Source organism: Pollicipes pollicipes, unplaced genomic scaffold (assembly GCF_011947565.3).
Source record: "Pollicipes pollicipes isolate AB1234 unplaced genomic scaffold, Ppol_2.1 Scaffold_4002;HRSCAF=4701_pilon_pilon_pilon, whole genome shotgun sequence".
Lineage (NCBI taxonomy): Eukaryota > Metazoa > Arthropoda > Thecostraca > Pollicipedomorpha > Pollicipedidae > Pollicipes > Pollicipes pollicipes.
In genome coordinates, this window is record NW_023596420.1 from 41,869,680 (window position 1) to 41,893,057 (window position 23,378).

General features: G+C 66.2%; 1 pseudogene; it reads left to right on the top strand.

Annotated features, from left to right (window-relative positions):
- Window positions 1-23,378, top strand: part of LOC119094515 (rho GTPase-activating protein 32-like) — a 101,855-nt pseudogene that overhangs the window by 7,916 nt on the left and 70,561 nt on the right.

Here is a 23,378-nt window from a genome sequence, read left to right on the forward strand (position 1 = left end):
TCCTTCGGCTTTTCGCTCCGTCCGGGGCGTGGGAGCGGCTGCCCGCCCTCGGTGCCGACTGCTGTTTGCTTCTCTTCCCGTCTGCGGCCGGCGTGCCTCCGTTCGTCTGGCGCCGCAGACCTAAACAGACGGCCTCCGCTCCACCCCGTCCCGTCTGCACGGCCCGCCGGCGCTGGCCGGCTGCCGCTCCACGACCTCACACCTTGACACTGAAAGCCTGCCGGGAGGGCTGACCGTGGCTACACGGCTTACCGCTGTGGCGCTAACAGCCGGCTGGAGCTGGAGCGGGAGCTGGAACTGGAGCTGGGGCTGGAGCTGGAGCTGGAGCTGGGGCTGGGGCTGGGCTGGGGCTGGGGCTGGAACTGGAGCTGGAGGGAGAGGGGAGGGGTAACGTCACCCCACAGTATCCCGCCTGCGGAAGCCGCTGTGGTTCGACCCGGTAGGGCCCCCATCCCATTGTTCCGCCTGTGCAGGCTGGGGGACGGGTTGGCCGGCGGCGGGTCATCCCGCGCTCAGAGCCGGGCCGCGTGCCAGCGGCGGCCGGCCGGCCGGCCGACGTCTGCCAGAGCCGGGCTGACCGGAGCTGACCCGCCGGCGGCTCCGCGGCACGCGCTGGTGACCCGCGCCACGCGCCGGCGGGGGTCGTCTTATGGCGTCCACCGGCGATTTCCCCTGGGGCGGCGCCCGCTCGCAACAGGAGGCGTGCGGCGTGTTTATTGCCGCCCGCGGGGGAGTGGAGGGGGGGGGGGGGGGACGGGGGATTTGACATGGATGTGAGGGCCTCGCCGCTCGTGCGGTGTTGTCGCTGTTGGACCTGCTTTTCGTTTTTGGTGCAGTTGCAGAGCAGGTAATTTAAGATGGACTATGCCCCCTCACGGTTAAGTTTCGGTCCTTTCTTAAGAACTATCTAATGCATGGGCTACATCGCCTGATATGTACTCACCGTTGTAGCGGAAGAACAGCACACTGTTGACGCCGAGGTGCTGCCATATTTTATATTTTCCCTAAGCAGCCGAGGAATCGTTGGTTTATCGTGCGATGGATTTGTGAACGGCCAACCCAGTTCAAACCCGGCTCTAGGCCCGCCGCTCATCTCGACGTAGGTCGGGGCGTCTCGCTGCAGGGGCGAACGCTGCCGTCGGCGGCGGCCGACGGCGTCGGCTGGCTTAGTGGCAGGCTCTCTTGGCTGCTGGCCGGGCCTGGTCACTGGACTTTTCGTAATGCTCTGAGGGGGAGGTGGGAGGGGCTGGCCGCTGATATAGCCAGACCCCGATCAATCCCGCTGGCGCGCGGTGCATGTTGTGGCATTCACCGGCGTGAGAGACCGCCACGTCTCGTAATACGAAGCAGAGACGGGCGTCGATAAGTAATTAAGCTGTATCTCGCTGATCTGACCCGCTTTCCTTGACGGGAGCGGTGAGGAGATAGCGCTTCCGAGCCAGCAGCCTGTCGTAAGTGGCGTCTTGAGCCGTGCCCAGCAGCGCGATGTCCCATGCTTGGAGGACGTATGGGGCAGTGCACAGCACAGCTCAGGTGCGGTCGCTGCCCCAGCTCGTCCTTGGAGGACGCCGGGCGGCAGGTGGTCCGGGCCGCGGTCGGAGGCCGGAGGTGGACACGCGCGGCGCGGCGTCCTCGAAGGACGCCGGTTGACAGATGACCCGCCGCTGCGAGAGAAATCGCCGCCGTCCGCCGCCCGGCGCCAGTTTCTCCGGGCCGGCAGTCCGGCGGCCGCCGCTGTCCAGAGGTGGTTCATCACGTGCGACGCCGCGTCGGGCTGACCCATTAGCGGCCGGCTGAGGGTTCGGTCGCTGCTCAGTGGTGCGATCGGCACCGCCGCCCGGTAGCTGGCACGTACGTCGGGACGAGCTCATCAGTCGTCGTAATTGGGCAGGGCTTGCGGGTGGAGAACCGGCAGTTACCGCCAGTCGCTGGCTATTAGTCGGCGCATCTGAGGCTTCTGATGGCAGAAATATGCAGATGTGTCCGACGCCCGGTAGTTTGCGCGCTGGAATCAGAGGCGGGTCCATGCCAACAGCGGCCGTATAGGCAATGTCGGCGAATGTACCGGCCACCGGCGGATTCCTGTCGGTCGGCTGCACGGCACAGTCCACCGGCCGGCTTGTAGGGCTTCCCCGGGCACGCTGCTCGCCCCTCATCACGGCGCAGCGACGCGCTGTGGGCTTCAGGTCACGCAGATACAATCCGCGTGCAGTCCGGCCCCCATTACCCCGAGTGAGCGGGAAGCGCGGTCCTCGTGCGTGGCCGCCGTTTGCTCCGGCGCATTACCTGAGTGCTGGCGGGGCGTCGTGCGTGGCGACCGTCCGGCTCGGCGGCCGCCTCTGAGGCCGGATGTTCCGGTCGTTGCGGGCCGGAAGTGACCGACTGGCGCTCGTGACGGCGCGCCGCGCGGTGCCGCCGCCGCCGGCCCCGCCTCGTGTTTGTCGCACCGTCGCGGCGGCGCGGCCACGCCGCAGGCTACCGCCGGCCGATTATCTGGTCCGGGAGAGGAGAGGAGAGGAGAGGAGAGGAGAGGAGAGGAGAGGAGAGGAGAGGAGAGGAGAGGAAGAGGTGAGGAGAGGAGAGAAGAGAAGAGAAGAGAAGAGAAGAGAAGAAGAAGAGAAGAGAAGAGCGGAGCAGAGCAGAGCAGAGCAGAGCAGAGCAGAGCAGAGCAGAGCAGAGCAGAGCAGAGCAGAGCAGAGCAGAGCCAGAGCAGAGCAGAGCAGAGCAGAGGAGAGGGCAACTGAGAGCGAGAGGGAGAGGGAGAGGGAGAGGGAGGGCGAGAGGGAGAGGGGAGAGGGGAGGAGGTGCTTGTCGTGCCGCACGTTTGTCTAACCTAGTGACCGAGCGCCAGGCCATTCAGCCCTGTGGCGGACGATCAGATGCCCGGTCGGCCTGGGGACGCGTACGGAAGCCGGCGATGAAACATCGAGACAGTGGACAAGAACGATGCATCGTTTAGGGAATGGGGGCGGACTGATTGTCGCTGATGGGAGGACCGGTGAACGTGAGGCGTCGTCGCCTAGCGTCATTGTCTCAGCTGCACGCAGACCGTCGGCGCGGACGACAGCAGCACTGACAACAGCACGACAGCAGCACTCCTCTGAAGCCGGCCAGCCTGTCGGGCGTCTACCTGGCTGCACGGTGGTCTGCTCTCCTGAACTGCCGGTGGTGCGCCGGCTCCTTCGCTGCGGCCCTCGTTGGTCTGCTGGCCCGAGCTGCCGGTGGTGCGCCGGCTCCTCCGCTGCGGCCTTCGGTGGTCTGCTGGCCTGAGCTGCTGGTGGTGCGCCGGCTCCTCCGCTGCGGCCTTCGGTGGTCTGCTGGGCTCTCGTGGTCGGACCCCGCGGTTGGCCGTCTGGCGCCGGTGGTTTGATCTCGGTCCGGCTCGGCCGCCCGGCCTCCCGATTGTCCGCGCGGCTCTCCTGGCGCGCCAGTAATGGGTTCAGCCGACGCCCGCGGCCCGGCCCGGTGCCCACCGTTCCCACCTTTGTCCGGCCGCCGCCGTCCGTCCGGCTCCCGGCCGCCGCCGTCCGCGGCATACCTGGGGACCGCCGACACCACTGGCGTCACCAAAGGCCGACACCAAAGGCTGGGGTTCCGTCCTCTGTACTGCCGACACCGGTGGTGTCGAAGCTGGGACTCGCAGCTCCGGACGCCTGCGGCACCACTGGTGTTGCTGGGACCCGGCTGGGACCGTCGGTCCGCCGTCGGTTGCTGCGCCGCCTGGCTCTGACGTCAGACCGCCTCTGGCTCGCCCCGGCGCTCGCTCAGCGGCGGAAAGCGTCCCTGTCACCGTTCGCCGTCTAGGCACGAGCTTGGTGACCGTCGCCGGCACCGCGGGACGTGGCGACCGGCCGTCGCGCTGGCCGGAGGACGACCAGTAGTCGGCTGGGTCACGCAGGGCACCGCTGCGGGACGATGCGGACGGAGCCCTGTAACGGAGATGTGTTGACGCTGCAGCGGCCGAGGTGGCAACCCTGGAGCCGTGCGCGGGGCTTCCTGAATGGCAGGCTGAATGGAAGGCAGCCGCTCAGGTTACAGGGTCACCGGACTTCAAAACACACGCCGGCGATGTGTTCACGGCTCTCGCGGGGTTGAATGGTGGGGTGATGGCAGGGTCGGCCTTCTCCGCGTCACCGGTCCGAGTCATGCTTAATGTTGTAATGGCACGAGAGCCATGCGTCTTCGTGACACAATGCTCTGAATGCCGGCTGGATTTAATCCTGAACGACCTCCGTCCATTGAGTGATCTGACCCGGTGATCCTCCAGCGCCGGCGCTGCTCTCCGTCGCCCCTTCGCCCAGCTCATCATTACTCCCGGCTCTCGTTCAGAGCCGCGCGCCCGCCGCGCGTCCCTCGCCGTCGGCGCCGGGCCGCTGTGCCCCGCCGGCCGCGCTGGCCCAGTTCTGGTCCTCTCCGGCGTGCCCCTCCGCTCCGGCGCCGGCCGACCGGCGGCCGAGCGTGACGCCCCGACGCCGTCCGTCCGTCGGTCGGTCGGTCTGTCGGGAAAGCTCGCCGGCCCCGCCCCGCGCCGCGCCGGTCCCGTCGCCACGGGAAACCGGGCCGGCGGGGCCGATTAGCGCCGGAAACGATCGCCGTCGAAACGGGACGTCCGACGCGCTGGGCCGTGCGAGCCGTGCTCTAGAAAGCGCGCCGCGCCGCCGCCGCCGCCGCCGCCGGCGCTGCCCGGTGCACGTTGCGCGCGCCGGCGTGGGAGCGTCGTCGTCGCCGCGCCGAGACGAGAAGTCGCCGCGACGCGGTCACCGGTCAGGCTGCGCTGGTCACCGTGGGTGCGGGCACGCGCCGCGACTCAGGCGGGGATGCCGCGGAGGCTGGGCGCGCTGGCGGGGCTCCGGACGCTGTCGGGGCTCTGTATGTCTCTTTCCGGGATGTTGTCGGCGCCCGTCTGAGACCGTGCGGCGTTATCAGCCGTGCGTACAGCGGCACTGCGCGTATCGTGACGGCGTGTTGATGGTTGTTTCCGCCTTTCCACCCTCGTCTGCTCGCATTTGCCGTTCCGCTCGTTATGGCGGGGGCGCGTTTTGTAGCGCGGCCGGCGGACTGACTTTCCTCTCAATTAGTCTGTTTGTGCGCGATGATCGACCGGTCCGGTCCGGAGTGCGGAGCTCGTTACGAGCGGTAGCGTGCGGATCCACCACCTGGCCCTGCCGACCGCGACGCGCCGGCCGCCCCGGCTCGCGTTGAAAGCCGCCAGGTGGCCATCCGTCATGGCCGGGCGACGACCGGCGCATTGGCGTAGGATGAATCCGCGGCGGCCGCGGCGCGGGGTGAAAGCGTTCTCACTGGCTGGCCGACAGTCACGTTCGTGCCCGCTCCTGGGACATGCAGAGACTGACGTAGCGTAGCGGGCGCCGGTTTCATTCATGGTTTTGCGCGACTCGACTGAGTCGCACGTGCACCGCCGCTGCCGGTGCACGTGTCGAAAAAGTGCACGCTGAGACGTGGCTTCCTGCTGCAAACGGGCCCCCTAATTGGGGACCGGAGTACATGGCCATGGCGAGCGGTGGGGTCTTCGACCTGCTTCTGGGCCGGTCTAATGACTACCCTGCAGACCGGGCCTCGCATGGCTCCCCTCGAGGCCTCGACCGCCCGCTTTCTTCCGCGTCGCTGGCACAGCCCGTCCCTCCCCAGTCCACCACGGAGAACAGTGTCCCTGGGGGCTGCTATATTGCGGCGTGGTGCCCACTCAGCGGCGGGGTACCCACCGAAATGGCGCTCGCGCCGGCAGGCCGGTGCTGGGAAATAGCGCTGGCGTATGCAGGCACGACAAAAAGAAACCGTGCTGCCTATATCGGCACCAGGAAGGTTGGCCCGCACTGACTGCTTTTCAAACCGGTATCATAGCACGTACCAGCAAAACACCGCCTGCCCTAGTCCGGCACATGGCGGCTGGGCCCGGCACGGCAGCCGCAGCCAGTTTTTCCATCAGCCCGGACATCGCGTCCGCGGCCTTATCGCCGCGCCACGCCCAGCTGTTCTGCGGCGTCGCCACCGGACTTTGCGTCCTGCGGGCACGGCGGCGCGCACCGCGCGGCCACAGGCCTCGCTGTCGGCCAGGGCGCGGCCGCTGGCTCGTGCCGGGCGTCCGGGCCGCGTCGCTGGCCACCCTGATAGCCCCGGTGCAGCGGGCACGTCCGAGCGGCGGCGCGCCGGACTTCGGCCGGCCGGCTCGGCTCGGCTGCTCCGTTAATTGGTCGGGATGGAACCGGTCGCGGCCGCGCTGCCCCGGCGGACTGGCGGCCGGCCGCCGCTGTGGCCTCGTCGGCCCGTCGCCGTGCCCCCCCCCCCCCCCGCCGTGGAGCTTGCACGGCATCTCGGCGGGGCTCGGGAGCTGAAGTGGGCTTCCTGACACGGGCTCGCACTGTTGCGGTCCACTCGAGTGAACTCGGCCGCGCAGTGTGCACAGAGGCCTGTTTGATGTGGCGCAGTGAAGTGGGCGCTGAAGGCTTTCGGTGACTTTAGCAGAGCGGGGGGCGACTATCCGGCTGCAAGCTTGAGAGCTATATCGCGGTCTGTGTCTCGCGAGGAGAGTCCACGCTGCTTTTGAGGAGTTCACTCGTGTCCAGCTCGCTGAGAAAAGCTGTGGTCTGGCACTAACGCTGCGTTGATGATGGCGCCTGCTCGGTCGGCAGCCCAACGCGGCGGCTCAACGCCGGCTTCTGCTTAAGATTTTAACCCCCATGTCGGTATAAGTCCAGTCTCGGCTCTGACTCCAGCTCGTACCCCAGCCCCAGCCCAGGCCACAGCACCAGTCCGAGCCGAGCCCGAGCCCGAGCCCGAGCCCGAGCCCGAGCCCGAGCCCGAGCAGCCCGCAGCCCAGCCCTGCCCCCATGCCATGCCCCAGCCTATGCCCCGAGCCCGACCCTAGCCAGCCCCCAGCCGCCAGCCCCAGCAGCCCAGCCCCAGCAGCCCTAGCTACTTCTGCCCAATACCAGTCTCTGCCCCAGCCCCAGCCCAAGCCTCAGTCCTAGCATCAGCCCCGGTCCAATTCAAGCCCCAGTCCCAGTCCCAGTCCCCAGCCCAGTCACCCTTCGCCAAAAGGCGTAGCTATTGTCCCAAATACGAGTCCGCAATAGCCCGCTAAACGAACGTCCAGATTAGACTCGTGTTCTTGGAACATTGCAGAGCGGATCACTGTTGCCAGCATCAGCGAGGAGATGGCGCTGTGGCGGATAAGACATCTTATCAATATCACCAACGCATTCTCCGTACTTTGGTTGTTGATGCAGTCGCTTAAGTACTTGATCCCTGCGCTGGCCAAGCCTAACCGACCGAGATGTGACGCCTTGACCCGGCGTGAGAGCATTGCCCTCATTTCGGTAACACTGACCTTGGCTGAGCGCCAGGTCACGGCGCCCGTGACCGGCGCGCGGCAGGGGCGCCTCTCGCGTCGCCGGCACGGTCGGAGCCTGTATCGATTCTCCATCGGGCGGCCTGACGTCAGGTGGCTGTTGGGCCGGCGCGGCGCTCCTCCTCTCGGGAGTCGGCCCGTGGCCGAGCGCGTCTCGTGCGGCTCCAGCTCCTCAGTCGGCGGTGTGCTGGTGCCCTCTGAGCGTGGTCCGGCACCGGCTCCGCGGGTCTGTTCGTGCTCCCGGCGCCGCGTCTGTTTCGCGCGCGCGCTGAAGCTCCGCGCTCGCCCCAGCTGAGCTCCCAGACGCTGTGCTTGTGTCGTGAGCTTGCTCCAGGTTGTGTGCTCCGGGACGTGCGCTCCGGGGCGCGTGCCCCAGGGCGTGTGCTCCTCAGCTGTGGCGTGCTGCAGCCAGGTCGTGCCGGGCGTTTTCCCGCGCCCGTCCGCCAGCACGTACCCGCACCCTACGGCGCCGCCCTCTCTCCACCTGTCCGCCTGATGGGGCTGTTTCCTGAGCCGTGGGCGGCGTACCACCTGAGCGTTTTTGCGGTGGCGGCGGCGGCCGTCACTGTCAGCCGCGCGCGGCGCGGCGCGGCGCCTGACGTCGGAGCGGCTGCTGGGCGCCGGGCCGGCCGGCGCTCGGCGTGTGGCGCCGCCGGCTCCGGTGACGCCGGCGGTCCGCGCGCATGACGGCTCGTGTTGCCGGCGCCGCTGCAGTGCCGCGACGGCCGGGTGTCCACCCCCGCGCGCCGGCCGTCGCGTGGAGCAGGACGCGTGCCGTCTGCGGGGAGGACAGCCGGCGGCTAATTAGGCCGTGCTGGACTGCGCGCCGTGACGTCTGCCACCGTGACGCCTGCCGTGACGGTGGCGGCAGTGCGCGCGACGGAGCCGGGGATTTAGCGGATGCGGCCTTCCGGCGCTGAGGCCGGGCCGTCCCTCCACAGAGGTGGAGCGTGCCGGCCTGGCGCCGCCGCCAGCCGCCGGCCGCCGGCAGCGCTCCGCGGGTCGCGGGTCTCGACGGCGCCCGGCCGCGGTGACACTCGCCAATCGGCGCCAATCGGCGCCAATGCCGCTCCATTGTCGGCCAAGGCTGGCGGCGTCGGCGCCGGCCGGCGCCCGGACCGGTGCGGCGGCGAGGCGTGTTTACGCGGCGGCAGCGCGCCGTTTTTGTCGGCGGCACCGAGGGTCGCAGAGTCGACCAGGTGATATAGCGTTGCAGCGGCGGCCGCGCAGTAATGAGTGGCTAGTGAGGTGTCAGGTGGCGGCCGGTCCGACGGTGGCAGGCTCAGAGGTCTTGTCCCCGAGCGCCCGGTTCGTGCGGGAGCGGGTGGCCCGGTTGGTGAGCGGTTTGGGAACGGGTGTCCCGGCTTGCGGCGGTTTGTTTGGTTCAGGTGAAGAGGGAGAGAGCACTATGCGGCTGACAAATTGACGTGGTCGGGTGTATCTAGCGAACGTTTTGTTTATCAGCGGCGGCTCACTCCGTTTGCGGACGCTCACCGGAGCTCGGTAAGCGACAGCTGCATCGGGCTGGGTCTCGGCGAGCGTGTGGGCCGACCGATGGCGCGTCTCTCGTCTCCGTCGCTGGCCGGACACTCCCCTGCGGCCTTCAGCTGGGCTGCCCGAGGGCGCCGGGTCCGACCGTCGCGTGCAGCGGGCCCTCGCGTGCCCGGCGGGCCCGCGCGCTCCGCCCGGCCGGCCCACGTGCGGCGCGGCCGCGGACGGCCCGCCGGTCGGCTGGCTATTTCTACCGTCCCGACGCCAGGGCCGGCGCGGAGACGTGGTCGCCACGCGGCCGCCGGGCGCCGCCGGCCGGCACGCCGCCGCCACGGGCCGCGAGGGGCGGCCGCGTGACGGTCGGGGGGGGGGGGGTTACCGCACCATTGTTGTCGTGTTGAAGAATGGAGGAAACGGGAGGAGCTCGCTGCCAGCTGGGACTGAGTGGTTTGCTGGACATTTGTGCCGTTGTCTTCCAAGCCGTGCTTTCCAGGATAGCGCCGTTCAGCCAACTTCATGGCACTGGTTACCGTATATGATGGTGGATGCCAGCATCCCCACATTGGTTACTGTTTGCCTGTATCGTCTTACGAATGCATAGGTCCTTGGTGTTCCGGTCCGCTCGTGTCTCAATCAATCCCTGCTCCTTCAGCGTCCGCTTGCCAAGTAGTTAGCCATCGAATATCACCCTGGGATTATTGTGCAGCAGCCTTTGTACTCAGCTCAATATCTTGATCCTTTCCTCCCTCTGCCCGCAGTCCGCCACCGTGCCGTTCCCCGCTGCGGCCCCCCCCCCCCTTCACTGCTCCTCATTTCCGCCTCGCATTCCTGCGCGCTGCCCCATACGCTTCCACCGTTCGCCGCGCTCCACTCCGCCGCCATCCCGAGCGTCGTCCAGTCATCGCCGCGCTGGGCCTGCCCCGGCGCCGCTGCTCGGCCCCGGCCGGTTCTGCGAGTCCCCGCGGCGCCGGCGGCCCGCTGCTCCCTCGGGGACCGGCGGTGGAGGTCTGTCCGTCCGGACCCCGCTGCCGCCGGCCCGGCGACGCTAAGCGACCGGCGACGGGCGGACGGGTGGGGCCGTGCGGGTCGGGTCGGGGTCGGGTCGGGTCGGTCGGGGTCGGGTCGGGTCGGGTCGGTCGGGTCGGGTCGGGTCGGGTCGGGTCGGGTCGGGTCGGGTCGGGTCGGGTCGGGTCGGGTCGGGTCGGTCGGGTCGGCGAGCGCAGGGCAACCTGCGACGGAGGCCACTCAGGGCACGCCGGACGCCGGCGAGTGGCGCGGAGGTCAGAGCGTCTGTGGCGGATCGGCGAGGCTGGGAGACTTATTTAGACCTGTACAGTGACTGAGTCCTTTTGCGGAGCGTGAACAGACGACAGGGGTGATGTCGATGAGTCGTCCTGGTGGGCAAAGGCGACAGGAATGCCAGCTCCGTTCGCTGCTGCAAACGGGGGGCACGGCTGACGTCACAGCGTCGAGTCCGGCGAAATATTGAACGGTATTGGGAGAGGCAGACTTTGGAACGACGACGGCGATGAGCACTTTGTCTCGCGACGTCTGGCATATTGGACGTGGTTCGGCGTCAGACTGTGTGCGCTCCGTGGCCAGAACGGCGGTGCCTCTTTCATATAGCTGGGAGCTTGGGCAAATGTAAGATTCTGGATGAAACGAGCTTTATGATAGGACCCTTGGGCTCTCCGTGGAGTGCGCAGCATTGCAGTAGATTCGGAAAAGCTCCCTGGGGCACCCGTAGTCTCATGGTCGTTGGAACAACTGATAGCCGCGAGGAAGATTTGGCTGTGCTCCATCTTTCTTCATCACAAAAAGCATTACAACCTAGATTCATCTACGTTCCCGAGTTTGCAAACCAAGCGATCATTTCAGCAAACGCGCAACATCTCTCCACGTGGCGCCGCCCGGTACCCGGTACCCGCCAGTCAAACATCGCTCTGTCACGTGGTGCTCGGCGCCTTGCTGCCAAGTTTGGCCGTTGGCGGTGTGGCGGCGGCACCGTTGGCGCCCGCGCCGCTCGTGTTGTTTGCGCCGGCCGGTCGATCTCCGCCTCAGCGCGTCGTCAGAGCCGGTTCGGGCCGGCTTTCCCGTCCGATCAGCGCCAAGTTGTTTCTCGTGTTCCGCTGCCTGGCCGGTACTCGAGCGGGGTGGGGGTGGGGGGAAAGCCGGCGCGGCGGCTCGGGGCGTCGGGCGCTCGTGTTCCCGACATCGGTGTGATTACGCGATTGTTACACGGTTACGCGGTCGATCGCAGGTCGATGATTAATGTAGCGATTTTCGGTAATCGCCGTCGGCCTCCATCAGGGGAGAGTACTCCGTAACGAGCCGGCACACAGGTAGCTGGGCATGGCTGGCGCAGGTGGCGAGGAGAGGGTCTTCAGCGGCCGGCGTTATTCTCTGAAGTGTCGTGATGTCGGTGTTGCACACGGTCCGCTGGTGATCTGTGGTGCCGGCTGGCCGCTTACGCGGTGTTTGTTGCAGCGGGATGTCTGTGTCGGCGCCGGCGAGCTGGTCCAAGTCTCAGAACCCGTACCGAACGACGCCGGCACGGCGGCAGCGGCGCCACCTGGTCAGCCTGCGCGATGTCAGGTCAGTGCCAGGTCATCGGGTCACAGGTCGCGTGGCCGAGCGCTGGGTGTCACGCCAGCGGAGGGTGACTCATGGGCAGCCCGCCGCTGTCCATGAGTCCCGCCGCTGATACCGCGCCGCTGGTGACGTCGGTGTGTTGACCAGCCGCGTGACGAGCCCTCGCGGCGGCCGGACCGCGCGCCGACCGCTGCCCTCCCGGCTGCGTGGCCGTGTGCGGCCGCACGTGCGGAACGACCGCCGCGGCGGCGGGCGTGCGGGAGAGGACTCGCTGCGGCGGCGGGCGTGCGGGAGAGGACTCGCCCGCGGCGGCGGGAGGGTTAGCGCGGCAGCGGCGCGCGCGGGGCATGCCCGGTGACGAGGAGTCTGCTGGAGTCGCTGACGGCGGGCGGTGGCCCACTCTTGGGACTGTGGCTCTTGGCCACGACTCGACTCTGTGACTCAGGACTGGGAGAGGTGATTGTGACTCTGTCTCACGCGTGGCGATCGACTCTAATGTGGGATGAATGACTCGTGGATCACCTCACGAATGCCACTTGTGACAGTGAATCGTACCTGTGTTTTGTGATTGCGATCGATGGCTGTGATTTGCTATTACAACCCGGTAGCTGTGACTGTGACACTGGTACCCGTGCTGTGACCCGTGATGACGTCACCCGGACAACTTCCCCGTGACGCTGACTCGACTTCCCTGTGACGTCTGGGTCCGGGTCACGCCGCCGCCGACCTCTCAGACGACTCCGAGCGCTCCTCCGTGACTCGGCCGCGCCCGGCCGCGCAGGTTCCCACGCGCTCAAAGCGGACCGGCGCCGCCAGCTGTGCGCCGTCACCGGGCGGCCCGGCGGCCCCCCCCCCCCCCCCGAGCTCCGTCTCGGCGGGGCTCAGCTGGCCGTCGAGGCGCGCGGCCGGGCTGAGCCGGCCGCTGTACGTGCGGCGTGCCGGCGGGGCGATCTTATCCGCGGCGGCCCGCGTCTGGAGCACGCGCCGGACTACCTCCCGATGCGGTCATGTGTCGCTGCGCGGGGCTGTAGTCCGTGCGGCTGGAGCCGGTCGGACGCCGCGCTCGCTCGGCGCTGGACTGTGGGCTGCCGGTCCGAGGTAGCGTTGTCGGGGCTCGGCGATAGGAGGCCGGCGCCAGGATCGCCTACATGCAAATGGCTTCGGTCGGACTGTGCTGTCTTGCTGTCTCCGGCGCACTTAAGATGCTGTCGGCGTCGCTGTGTGGCACGTGATAAAGTAGTCGTCGGGAGGGTCGCGGACGACTGGCAATGCGCATATGTACTCGGGTGTCGCAGGATCGCACACGTTCGGGCGGCGGGGGGTGGGGGAGATAGAGCGTTGGCATCAAAGCTAGTAAGTAGCCTACTTCAAAGGCCTGGCGTAATTCGCCTGAAAGCCTTCCGAAGTGGGCGACGCGAGCGTCTTCGGAGCAGCCCTCTCCAGATCGGCCGGTGTGTCGGCCCGTACCAGCCGTCGGGAGGGGCGACACGCCAGCCACCAAGTGGGTGAGTCACACTCACATTACCCTCAATGACGCTGGACAGGCTCGGCCTCGGCCGCGCCGGGCCGCGCAGGAGAAGGCAGGCGACAACGGCGGCGCCCGCGAGCGCTGACCAGGGCCTGGCGGCGCGCGCGCGGGGCTTCGCCTACGCGTCACCGGCCGCCAGGTGGTGCGATGTCGTCACTGCGCTGGGACCCGAGCAACGCCTGCGGATCCGGCGAGCGGACCGTCGCTCTTCAACAGCTCACTTCTGACGACAAAAACACGAACGCCCGGCCGGGTTTCAAAAATGCCGATCGTAGCTATTTGTCGTCTTGATGCGTGGGGCACTTATCGCGGCCGCCGAGCGCACTTAACCGGGAGTGGCGCGCCGTGTCGGCTGCCCGCCGGCGCAGCGGAGCGTCCGGTGGGCAGTGCCGGTGACCGGGGCGGTCGGCCGCCGGGGCGCGGTGGCGGCGCTCGAGAGTGCCGGCCCACGCGTCCCGTCGGGGAGTCGCACCGGCGCCACGGCAGACGCGCCGGCGGCGCCGCCCGGCCGGCGCCGGCCCGCAGAGCTGCCGCCGGCCGTGCCGGCGACGGGGCCGCGTTTGCCGGCGATCGGCTGAACACCGGCCCGTGATGTACGTTTGCTGCTGTTGATTAGATATTTTGCTGTAGAAATCGTCAGGCTGCTGACTTGTTTGGAGGCACATGTGGTGCCTCGCGTGCACGTGTACATATCGCCTGACACCGGTGGTGCTGAGCCGTCCAGACGTTGAATGGTAAACGGCTGCGTGGAGGAGCAGCTAATGCTGTTCAGCTTTGAAGTTCGGCCGTCAGAACGAGACCAGACGGGTGTAGGCTTGATTATGCCGCGAGTGAGGCTAGCCAGACCGGTCACGCGAGGCTGGGCACGAGTGTGGCCAAACGGATAAGTAGTCCGGCAACTCCAGCCGTCAGGAATGTGGGGAGACGTTCGCGTCGCCACGTTGTACGCCCAGAAGTCGGCCGGGCCCGGCCCTGCCCGGTCCGCGCGCTTGCCGCCGCCGCGCCGCCCGGCCTCGTCCGCTCCTCCGCGCCGCGCACGCTCACGCATGCTGCCCAACCAGCCGTGAGTTACGCGCGCGCCGCGGCTGCTGATTTACGGCATTGTTTTCGTATTTGCCTGATTCACGGCCGCGTGAGTCGGTTAAAACGGTACCCGGCCGGCCGGGCGCGGCCCGCCGCCAGCGCCATCCATCGGCGCCGGCGGCACTGTCAGTACGGGCGCGGCCGCCGCAGGTGGCGCGGCGGTCCCGCCGCCGGATTTGTTCCGGGTGGGATCGATTCCATGACCGCACTGGAGGCCTGTGCGCGCTCATGTCGTCCGCTGGCGGCTCGTGGACCGGGCGTGGCGCCGGTAATGGGATCAGACCCCTGGCGGGCGCCAATGTCTCGGGCACGCCGCCCAGCCCCGCGCGGGCGGGGAGGGGGGAGGGGCGGTCATGAATGCGGGCTGACCCAGTGCAGGAGACTGCACGGATGGGGCTCGGCTTCGTCGCCAAGTCTCGGATGCGCTGGCCAGGCCCGCTGGCAGGAGCGAGGACAGTAAGTGGGGGCTCACCCACTGCGAGAGGCGGGAGCTGGCGTGGGGGGGGGGCGACACCGGGACGCAGGCTGGCTGCCAAGTCCCGACCGTGCCGTTCGGGGTAGGCGGCGGAGCGAGACGCTTGTGAATGGGGCGCGTGCCCTTCGGGGAGAAGGCGTTCGGGCTCTGTCTTTGTCGGATGAGCTCCAGGCATGTGTGGGTCTAGGTCTGTCACGGGCCTGACGGCAAGCGTGGTGCGGTAACGCCTCAGGCGGGGCCTTGCCAGACCGATGTCATGAGAAACTTTTCCGTTCCATTCCGTTTTCTGCCATTTCATGGTGCACACTGGCAGCTAGTTATGACCCCTTCGTCCATTTGGTTCAATGTCCATTGTCTCAAATAACGCTGTAATGTACAGACACCGTAATATTCTTAGCTCAAGGAGATTACGTGGTCCACTTTTACGACATTGCATCGTGAAAGCACCGCTGAGACGAATCTATTTTCATCCGACGTACCCAGGCGGAAACCTAGGCCGTCGGATTGTCTGGGCGGGGGGGGGGGGGGCTCCGTAAGTAAGGGGGAGGGCCCTGTAAGCTCTCCTACCGTGGAGCTGACGAAGCCCCAAGTTCAGTCTTTGTGCCTGAACTTGGGAATTCAGTCTAAAGTGAGGATCAGTCTAATGTGAGGATCGGGCTTGGATGTTACCGGGTTGAGTGAGTTGTGTTACGGCCGCCGAATGCATCGCGGAGCATTATCAGCTTCGACGGAACATTATCAACATTATCAGCTTCGAATGGAACATTATCGGCTTCGACGCCGGCCGAAAGCTGACATCTCCCCGGGAATGATTCATGTTTGGAATGCGCATCACAGTGACGGTCATGCGGTTAAGTTTTGTCATAGCCCCAGCGACTGTCGATTTCCGGGCGTTTGCTTCTGCGACCAAGGCGTCGCCTTGTGATTTCGTTTTAGCGACGATGTGTTGCGCGATCTTTCTGTTGTTTCGTCACGGCAGACGCGCGTCTCCCCGGGCAGGTGACGTCACGTCCGGTTCACTGACGTCATTTCCGGGTTCTGACCTCAAGTGGCAGCGACATCTCCATTGCCACGGCGTAGCCAGACCAGCGTCATACTTGGGCAGGGGCGGGGGGGGGGGGGGGAGAGGGTCAGGATGCACCGCCGCCCTGCCGCCCTTCCTGCGGTCAAACGCGGCGTCGCGGCGCCCCGCGGTCGCCAACCGGCACAAGTTGGTGGACCCCAGGTCTGAAACATTGGCGGACGTTGGTTTTTGGAGGGCGGTGCACCTCCGATGTCGCGAGAGGGTCGGCCTTGGACCCTTATGAACTGGCGCCCTGGCTGTGCTGACCACCCACGCCCCGCTCTGTCCGGGGGTGGTGGCGGCGCTGTGGCCCTAGCGGCTTGGCTGGCGACTGTCCATAAACTGATGCCGAGCGCAGTCGACTGAACTTGCCGTACGTTATGGGAGGTTCGAGCGATAAGGCAGGAAGTGATGCGGTGTCTTGTTCGAGAAACCAGCGGGCAGTGACCGTCGGACGTAAGCCGCCAACCATGGAGCGGCGGGTTACCAGGCCTTGCCGTTTATGTTCACTGTGTGACATTGGCCAAGGTATTGCTGATCATTTAAAGAAGCTCTCGTGAACTGTTCACTTGATTCGGGGACATTACGCTGATGTTCGTTTTGTTGACGATCTCATGCGATTGGTTTTACATGTGTCTGGGCCTACGCGCTACGAAACGCAGTCGATGGATGAATGGATGATGCTTTTTTGCAGTTTTTCTCCGGCGCGATGGGAATACTTCGGCTTAAGTACGCGCTGTAGCCAGCACAACGGCGTGTCGGCCCTCATTTAACGACCCTTTGTCCTTTGGCACCCGGCGGTCTGTCCCTGGGTCTTTAGGCGTGATTCACATAATAGCGGCCGACTTTGTCACATCCGGACATGCCGACCAGCTGTGCGCCTGTACGTTTTTTGCCGGTGGGGCGGGCGGCGGAGGTCGGTTTGTTGTGGCGACGGCATCCGACTCCAGTCGCTGATGCCGGCGGCAGTGTGGGCATCGGCCGCCCTGCTCAGTCGCGCAAGAGTGCTCCGTGCGATGTGATCCATGTGCGGGCTTGCCCTACGCTATGATCAGGTGATTCTCGTCCGGTATCCGGATGCGTGCTGTGTTTACTGTCTGTTGTGCTGTTGTATTTCTGTGTTCGCATTCGCGGCGTTTGCGATGATTTTGTGATGCGTACTCGCCGCCGCGAGGTGTTGACTGTGTCCATCATCGCGGCGACCCCGCGCCGTGCGGGGCCGACGATTGATGTCCTGACCCGCTCGCGCCCGCTGCAGGTCTCAGGCGGCGTTCGGCAGCGGCGGCACGCCCTCAATGTCGGCTTCTCCGCCGTCGGGCGCCGCCACTCCCCTCTGCCGGCGGGCCCGCGAACTGTCCGACATCGACCCCAAATACGTCTCGCAGGTGAGCGACGCAGAAAGGAAGCGAAGACGGCACGAGGAGCAGCGATGCAAGGGTAGTGCGAAGCAGATCATTAAGCAAGCCGAAGTGGGTCATGGAGGTACTCCATGTGCTATAGAATGACAGTCTGAGGCGATTCTGTGTGTGCAGTCACGTGCCGTCACAACCAGGGGCGTACGCAGGGATTCACGGCGGGGGGGGGGGGCGACTTAGAAGGTTTCACTACAATCCCAGGTTAGCTCGTCGCAGGTGCGCGAAGCTCATCGCATGACGTACATCATCGTCATCTGTTCTCGATTTGTTTATTTTTACTGATTTACCTCGAATTTTTAATTGTCAACATGCATCACACACATGCACACGTAGCAAGGCATATGAATACATTGGATGCGGGCACACGTGCCCCTGGGGACTACTACGCGCGTACGACCCTGGTCGTAACTGTCGGCTCGCGCGCTTCTGCGAAGTTGGTGCGGTTGTAAAAAAAACACGGTAGTTTCTAGGTAGCCTGAAGATCTTAATCTCAGTTTACAGTACGCTGACATTGTTGGAAAATCCCATTCAGATACCTATGAACTCATCTAGCACATTTGCCAGGGATACGTGCGCAAAATATGCCATCAGCGTTGAAGTCAGTTTTGTGCAACCGCGTTGCGTTATGGTGTGGCGCAGTATCTTGTTTATGTTCAAATAGCCGCATATTGCATTGAGAACTCGTTGGGTGCTATACTGCACCAATTTGTGTCGATTCCACTGGCTGTGGACAACGTGCGCGGACCGTCGCTCTGATGAGACCAGAATGGTGGGGGGCTTCAACGTCCCTGTCCGGCGAACGCTCCCCCTGCGCGAGCGGGGCGTCCGCGGCGCCAGCGTCTCCGGTAGGGGACCCTGTTCTTGTGCGGCCCGGCCCTCCGGTCCGGCGTCGTCGGCAGAGGGCGCCTCTCTCCCTGTCCGGCGCCCTCCGCAGTCCTGTCTGCCTGTCCAGCCGGTCCTCCGGCCCCGGTCCCCCTGGCAGCGGGCCCAGGTGGCCGCGATCGCTGCGCGCGGTCCGATACGCGCGCCCGGTCCGATACGCGCGCCGGTTTTCTTTGGCGGCGGCCACGGCCGGCCGTGACGCGGCCCGTCTGGCGGCACGCACTCCTCCTGCACCGCCGGACGGAAGGCGGAGGCCGTCTCCGCGCCGGCCGCCGCCCGAGCTGAGCGGTCCTGCAGACGGGCCCTGATGACGACACGGCCTCGATCCGAGCCGCCCGGATGACGTGCGTCGTCCCAGCGCCTGCCAGAATGACCTGCCGCTCGCCCCGAATTTATTGCGAGTACGCGATGAGCGGCAGGGAATTATTGCGAGGACCCTGGCGTTGTTTGTAATGGCTCTCCTGCTTTCTCCAGAGGCGCGCAGTCATGCGTCGGGTTGGATTTGTCGCGAACAAAGAAGGCGGTGGGCTTGAAGTAAATGTTTTTCGTGTAGTGCTCCCATTGTTACACAATAACTTCGCAAAGACATCAGGAAGTGGCAAGAAAAGTGGATTGCGTACCATACTTACCCTACAGTCGCGCGCTAACGCTGGTGACGAATAAAGTGGACATGGCTCCACTTGTCCCAGCAAGCGGACCGCGCTTACACCAGAGCCGGCTCTGCCCGTGCGCTTCTTCACCTGCGCCGTCCACTCGACGCATGAGCCGTCACCACCACCGCTGCCGAGATTGCGACTAGGTTGAGGTAGACGCTCTCTCCTTCGCTCTCGCCTGAGAACCGATGGAACCGCGATCTCCCTGGAGCCGGAAACGGCAGGGGAGCGCTGTCGTCGGTGCCTGACAGACTGGCCTGCCGCCGTACTTTGCAAACGGTACGGAAGCAGCGCACACGTCATCAGCTGTCGCGTTGGAAGCAGCGCGCGCGTGATCAGCTGTCGGGCGCAGACGGTGTGCATTGCGCCCCGCCCTCACCCCCGTCCCGCCGATCGGTGTGTGGTCCGCTGGTGGGGCGTCACAGAGACCGCCGGTCACTACCGCACAGACCCCGGCCAGCGAACCTCCACGGGCGCCCGGCTAGTGAGCCGTGCGGTCTTCCGGTCAGGGCTCACTGTACTGTACACACCGCTCGTCGGTCGACCCGCGGTCACTGCATCGTTGGTCAGTGTGCGGCACTGTCACCGCGACCAGCGTACAGTGCCGGCTGTCGGTGAGCGGCGCCGCTCCCGGGGGCGGGCGGTACACACGCTGCAGTGCCGGCCGCCGTCGGCGCCGCTGTCGACTCCGACGATCAATTGCCGGCCGGCCGCCGGCGGCGGCGGCGTCGCTGCTGCTCTCAGTAACCCAGATCGGGCGTCGGCGCCCGCACGGCCACCCGCTGCCCTCCGGCGCGCCGGGTCACCCGGGCCAGCACGGCCCCCTCGGCGAGGGTGCGCTGGGACCCCGCTGTGCGAACGTGACGGGTGGGCCGCGCGCGTGTGCGGGGACCGGGCAGTGCGCGTGGAGGTGTACAGCTCCTGTTGTGCGGCCGCGAACGTCTCTCGCGTGTTGCTCGATCTTCGGCCGGCGTGCGCCGCCGCCCTCGGGGCCGCGGCACCATACGGTCGGCCTCCTGCGCCGCGGTAGTCATGACCCCGCCCCGGGCGGTGACCTCGCGTCCGCGGCCGGCCCTCCGCCGCCGCGCTGACCCCCAAGGAGGTCAGGTGGCGTCGGCGTGAGTCGGTGTCGATGAATCCGGTGCGGCGCCGGCCCCGCGACATGGCCCTCGGCCTCTGGGAGATCGCCGACAGCCTGATGTGCTCCTTCATACCGCTGGGCGTGTTCTGCGGCTGCAAGCCGGCGGTGCTGCCCGTCTGCCAGGTACGGGAGGCGGCTCGGTGTCCGCCAGAGGGCGACGAGCGCGGCGGCGCCGCTCCGCCGGCCTCTGATGCCGCCGGGCCTTCTTTGTGAGTGTGACGTGGACCTTCGGTCCAGCTTTGAGGCGGTGACCTCTGCTCAGCTGTAGGCACGTTTGGACGAGTGAGCATCCATTTTAGTAGTTAGCCAACTCGGTTATAGGTTGAGGGGTTTGGTGCCGGTGTTTCGCGCGGCCAAGTCTGTGAGGGCGTGCAGCGCGGGCTGAGGATCTCCCTCGCGATGTGAGGATCTTCAGTAGGCCAACCGGCAGACAGCCGTGTCTGTCTGCCAGCATGCGTGCCGACAGCCTCTGTGTCACGGCTCTGTCAAGAGGACGAGACGCGCTGTCGTCCGCAGGCCACGGAAGGGAAGCAGTGCCTGATGGAGTGCCGCTCTAGATACACTAGCACCCATCTGGACGCTAGTGTATCTAGAGCGTCCATATGGGCGCAGCATAGCCACTGCGGCTGCGCGCCCTAAGACAGCCATGCTGGCTATGGTCGGTGATGGCTCCAACCACATCTCTCGCACGTTGAGCAGACCGGAACTGGGGGAAACCCATAGCGTGCGTAAGGCATGTGGTGAGTGGGGTGTCTCCGCCTCGTCTGTGAAAGTGGGATGCGGATATCTCGCATGGCATTGCACAGCCATACACGTAACACGACGGTAGGATATAGCGGAATATACTGCCCAGTTTGAGAAACCGGCACGACTCGCACCGAAACTTGGCGAACTACGTGACGTTCACGCTCTGGCATCCCCGAATCTTAGTATGCGTGCCAGGCACACCCACACGCACCTGCCCCGAGCGCCCTTCCCGCGTCGTCCGTGCGGCGGGCTGGTCCCTCCATCAGTCAGAGGGCGGAGACAGGAGCCCGGCTGTTATCCGCGGCCGGCGCCGTCCTTCAGCGCGCTGCACCGTCCCTCCCGGGTATTGAGCGCCTCCTTGCAGCGCCCGGCCGGCCTGCTCGGGTGTCAGCGTCCCGCTCGGAAGCTCACGCACGGGCCCGGCGGCCGGTGCGTGAGGCCCGCCCCCGCCCCCGCCTCTGGGCCAGCAGCCCTCGCGCGTCGCGGCCGACACCTGTTCTCGACGGGTGAGGCACGTCCGCTCGTTTGTCACGCGTGCTCTCGCGCGCGCGCCGGCGACGGCCGCACCGCCCAGGTGGCGGCCGGGGGCGTTGGTGACACGCTGCAGGAAGATCCTCCGCCGGGTGGTCTCGTGCGTGGGGCGCCCGCCGGCCCGTCGGCGCGGGCGGAGTTCCACCGGAGCGGGAGTGAGCGCTGTTTTTGGTGGGTTCGTTGGGCGGATCGGACGCTGCCTGGATCTAAGCGTTGGCTCGCCGGTGTTTTGTTTGGTCCGCGCGTTGGACGTAATGGTGTGCAGGGGCTTAGTTACATGAGCGGAAGGAATTCGCGGGCGGGCCGGAATTACCGACAGCTGCCCGAGGCATGCACGATTGCGCTCCAGTGCTTATCCAGGCGCCTAAGCCAGCGGCCGGCGGCAAAAGCCAAGTCGGCCACAAAAGAGCCGCTCCCAGCTGCGGCCTGGCAAACTTGGCTGTGAGTTCAGACGGCTGACTAAGTCAGACTGGACGCTGCCAGGCCGGTGCCGAAGTGCTGGCTGTTGTGGCCAGCTGCTGGCGTCCTGAGTGTTGAAAGTTATCTGCTCCGCCTATCTCTCGTTCCTCTTCCGCTCCACTTCCGCACCGCCTTCTCCTGTTTCTCAGAGTGACCTGTTCCACTTCGCCTTCTTCTAGTGCTTCGCTCCCTCCCGCAGTCCGGACTCGCGAGATCATTCTAGGCTGAAATACATCCTCGTCATCTTAGTCGGGGTCTTGCCCTAGTCTTTTCTGCTTTCGAAGAAAAGACTAGGGCAAGACTTTTCCGCACCTCTCCCCCCCCCCCCCTCGTGTCGGTCCCCAGGTGCGCCGCCGCCCGACTGTGGTGCCATCTGGCGGCGGCCCCGCCCGCCGGAGCGGTGCTGATGACACCGGGCGGCCTCGGCGGCGCGGGCGCCGTTGCACTGTAGCGCTGGCTGGCGCCACAGGGCCCGTTTGCTATCGACCGGGTCGGGGCACCGCAGGGCCGGCGCTGGGCAATGACATTGGCACCTGGGGAGGGAAAAGGCGTCCGCGGCTGGCGGGGCTCGACTCACGCGCAGGATGATGTTTGAAACGGCACGCACGTGTTTGGCGACGTGCTTGGTTGGTCCCCGATGCGGGAGAAAGCCTGCGTGGCATATCATTGCCCAAACGCTAGTCCAAGAGGGATGTTTTGCCCAGTCCGTCCGCTTAAGTCGTGTTCCCAGCTCAGATATTTCGTCTGGAGGCACGGTCGCCCAGAGGCCGTCATTTTTCATTCAGCCTCGTTTCCGGTCGCGTCCCCGCCGCTGTCTTTCCTACGCGGCACATCCCTAGCCTGCTGATGTGGCCGCCGTCTGCAAGTCCGTCAGAAGCGCAGACAAACGGCTTGTCTCCGTGCCGACCCATCTCCGCGCCGGGTATCGCGGTAACGGCGACTGATTCGGCGTCGGTTCGCCCGCTCACATCTCCCGACGGTGTCTGCCTCCCGGCCCGGGGGCAGGCGGCGGCTGGGGAGGGGGACCCGAAATCGAGCGGCAGAGTTGCTGTGCCGTGCGGAACCGCCGCCGGGGTGGGTTGGGACAGGGAGAGAGAAGGAGACGGAGAGAGGTGGGAGGGCAGCCGAGCGCCGAGCGGGCGGTGCCGTGCGGGGCCGGTCTTGGTCGTCGGCCGGACCGGGCCTGGCGGCACGCTCCGGCGGCGGCGGCGGCGGCGGCGGCTGACCCGGCTGGCACGGGGAAGCGGCGGTCGCTCGTGTTGCGCTAACGAGGCGGTGACGGACAGGGCTGACGCTAATCGCCGAGATGACACGATCCCGGAGGGCGGAGAAGAGCGGGGGAGGGTGGGTGGGTGGGGGTGGAGGTGGAGATGGAGATGGAGATGGAGATGGATATGGAGATGCAGGGTAGAGAGTAGGCGGCTGATACGGGAGATTGTGATGCGTCTGTCGGGTTGTTGATAGCAGGCGAATTGGTAATTCGCGTTGAATGGGAGGAACGGGAAGCGAGAGACGAGGCTGGAGGCTAGGACCGTTGTTCTTGTTTTTTTTTTTGTCCCGTCTTTCCACAATATATTCATCTATCCACTAGCGAGGAGTGTTCTCTCCCCCCACATCTGTCGTCGACCCCCACGCTTACGGCGGAAGAGCGGGTCATCAGCCCCCGCACAAGAAGACGATCGCTCACGTGTGATGGATACAGTGGGCGCGGGCGTCGGTCATCTGCCGCCTGCTCCGGCGACGAGGGTGGCTGGTCAGGGCGGGAGCGGTGCTCCGCCGCCCTCCACGGCCTCTGCTGCCGCCGCGCCGGCCGCCGGCCGCAGAGGGACGGCGTCGGTGTGATGTGGGTGAAGGGGGTGGAGCGGGGCGAAGGTGTCGTTTGTGTCTCAAACGTGTTATCTGCCGTGAAACGTTGAGACGCGCTGCTGCGAGGACGACACTCTGCACCA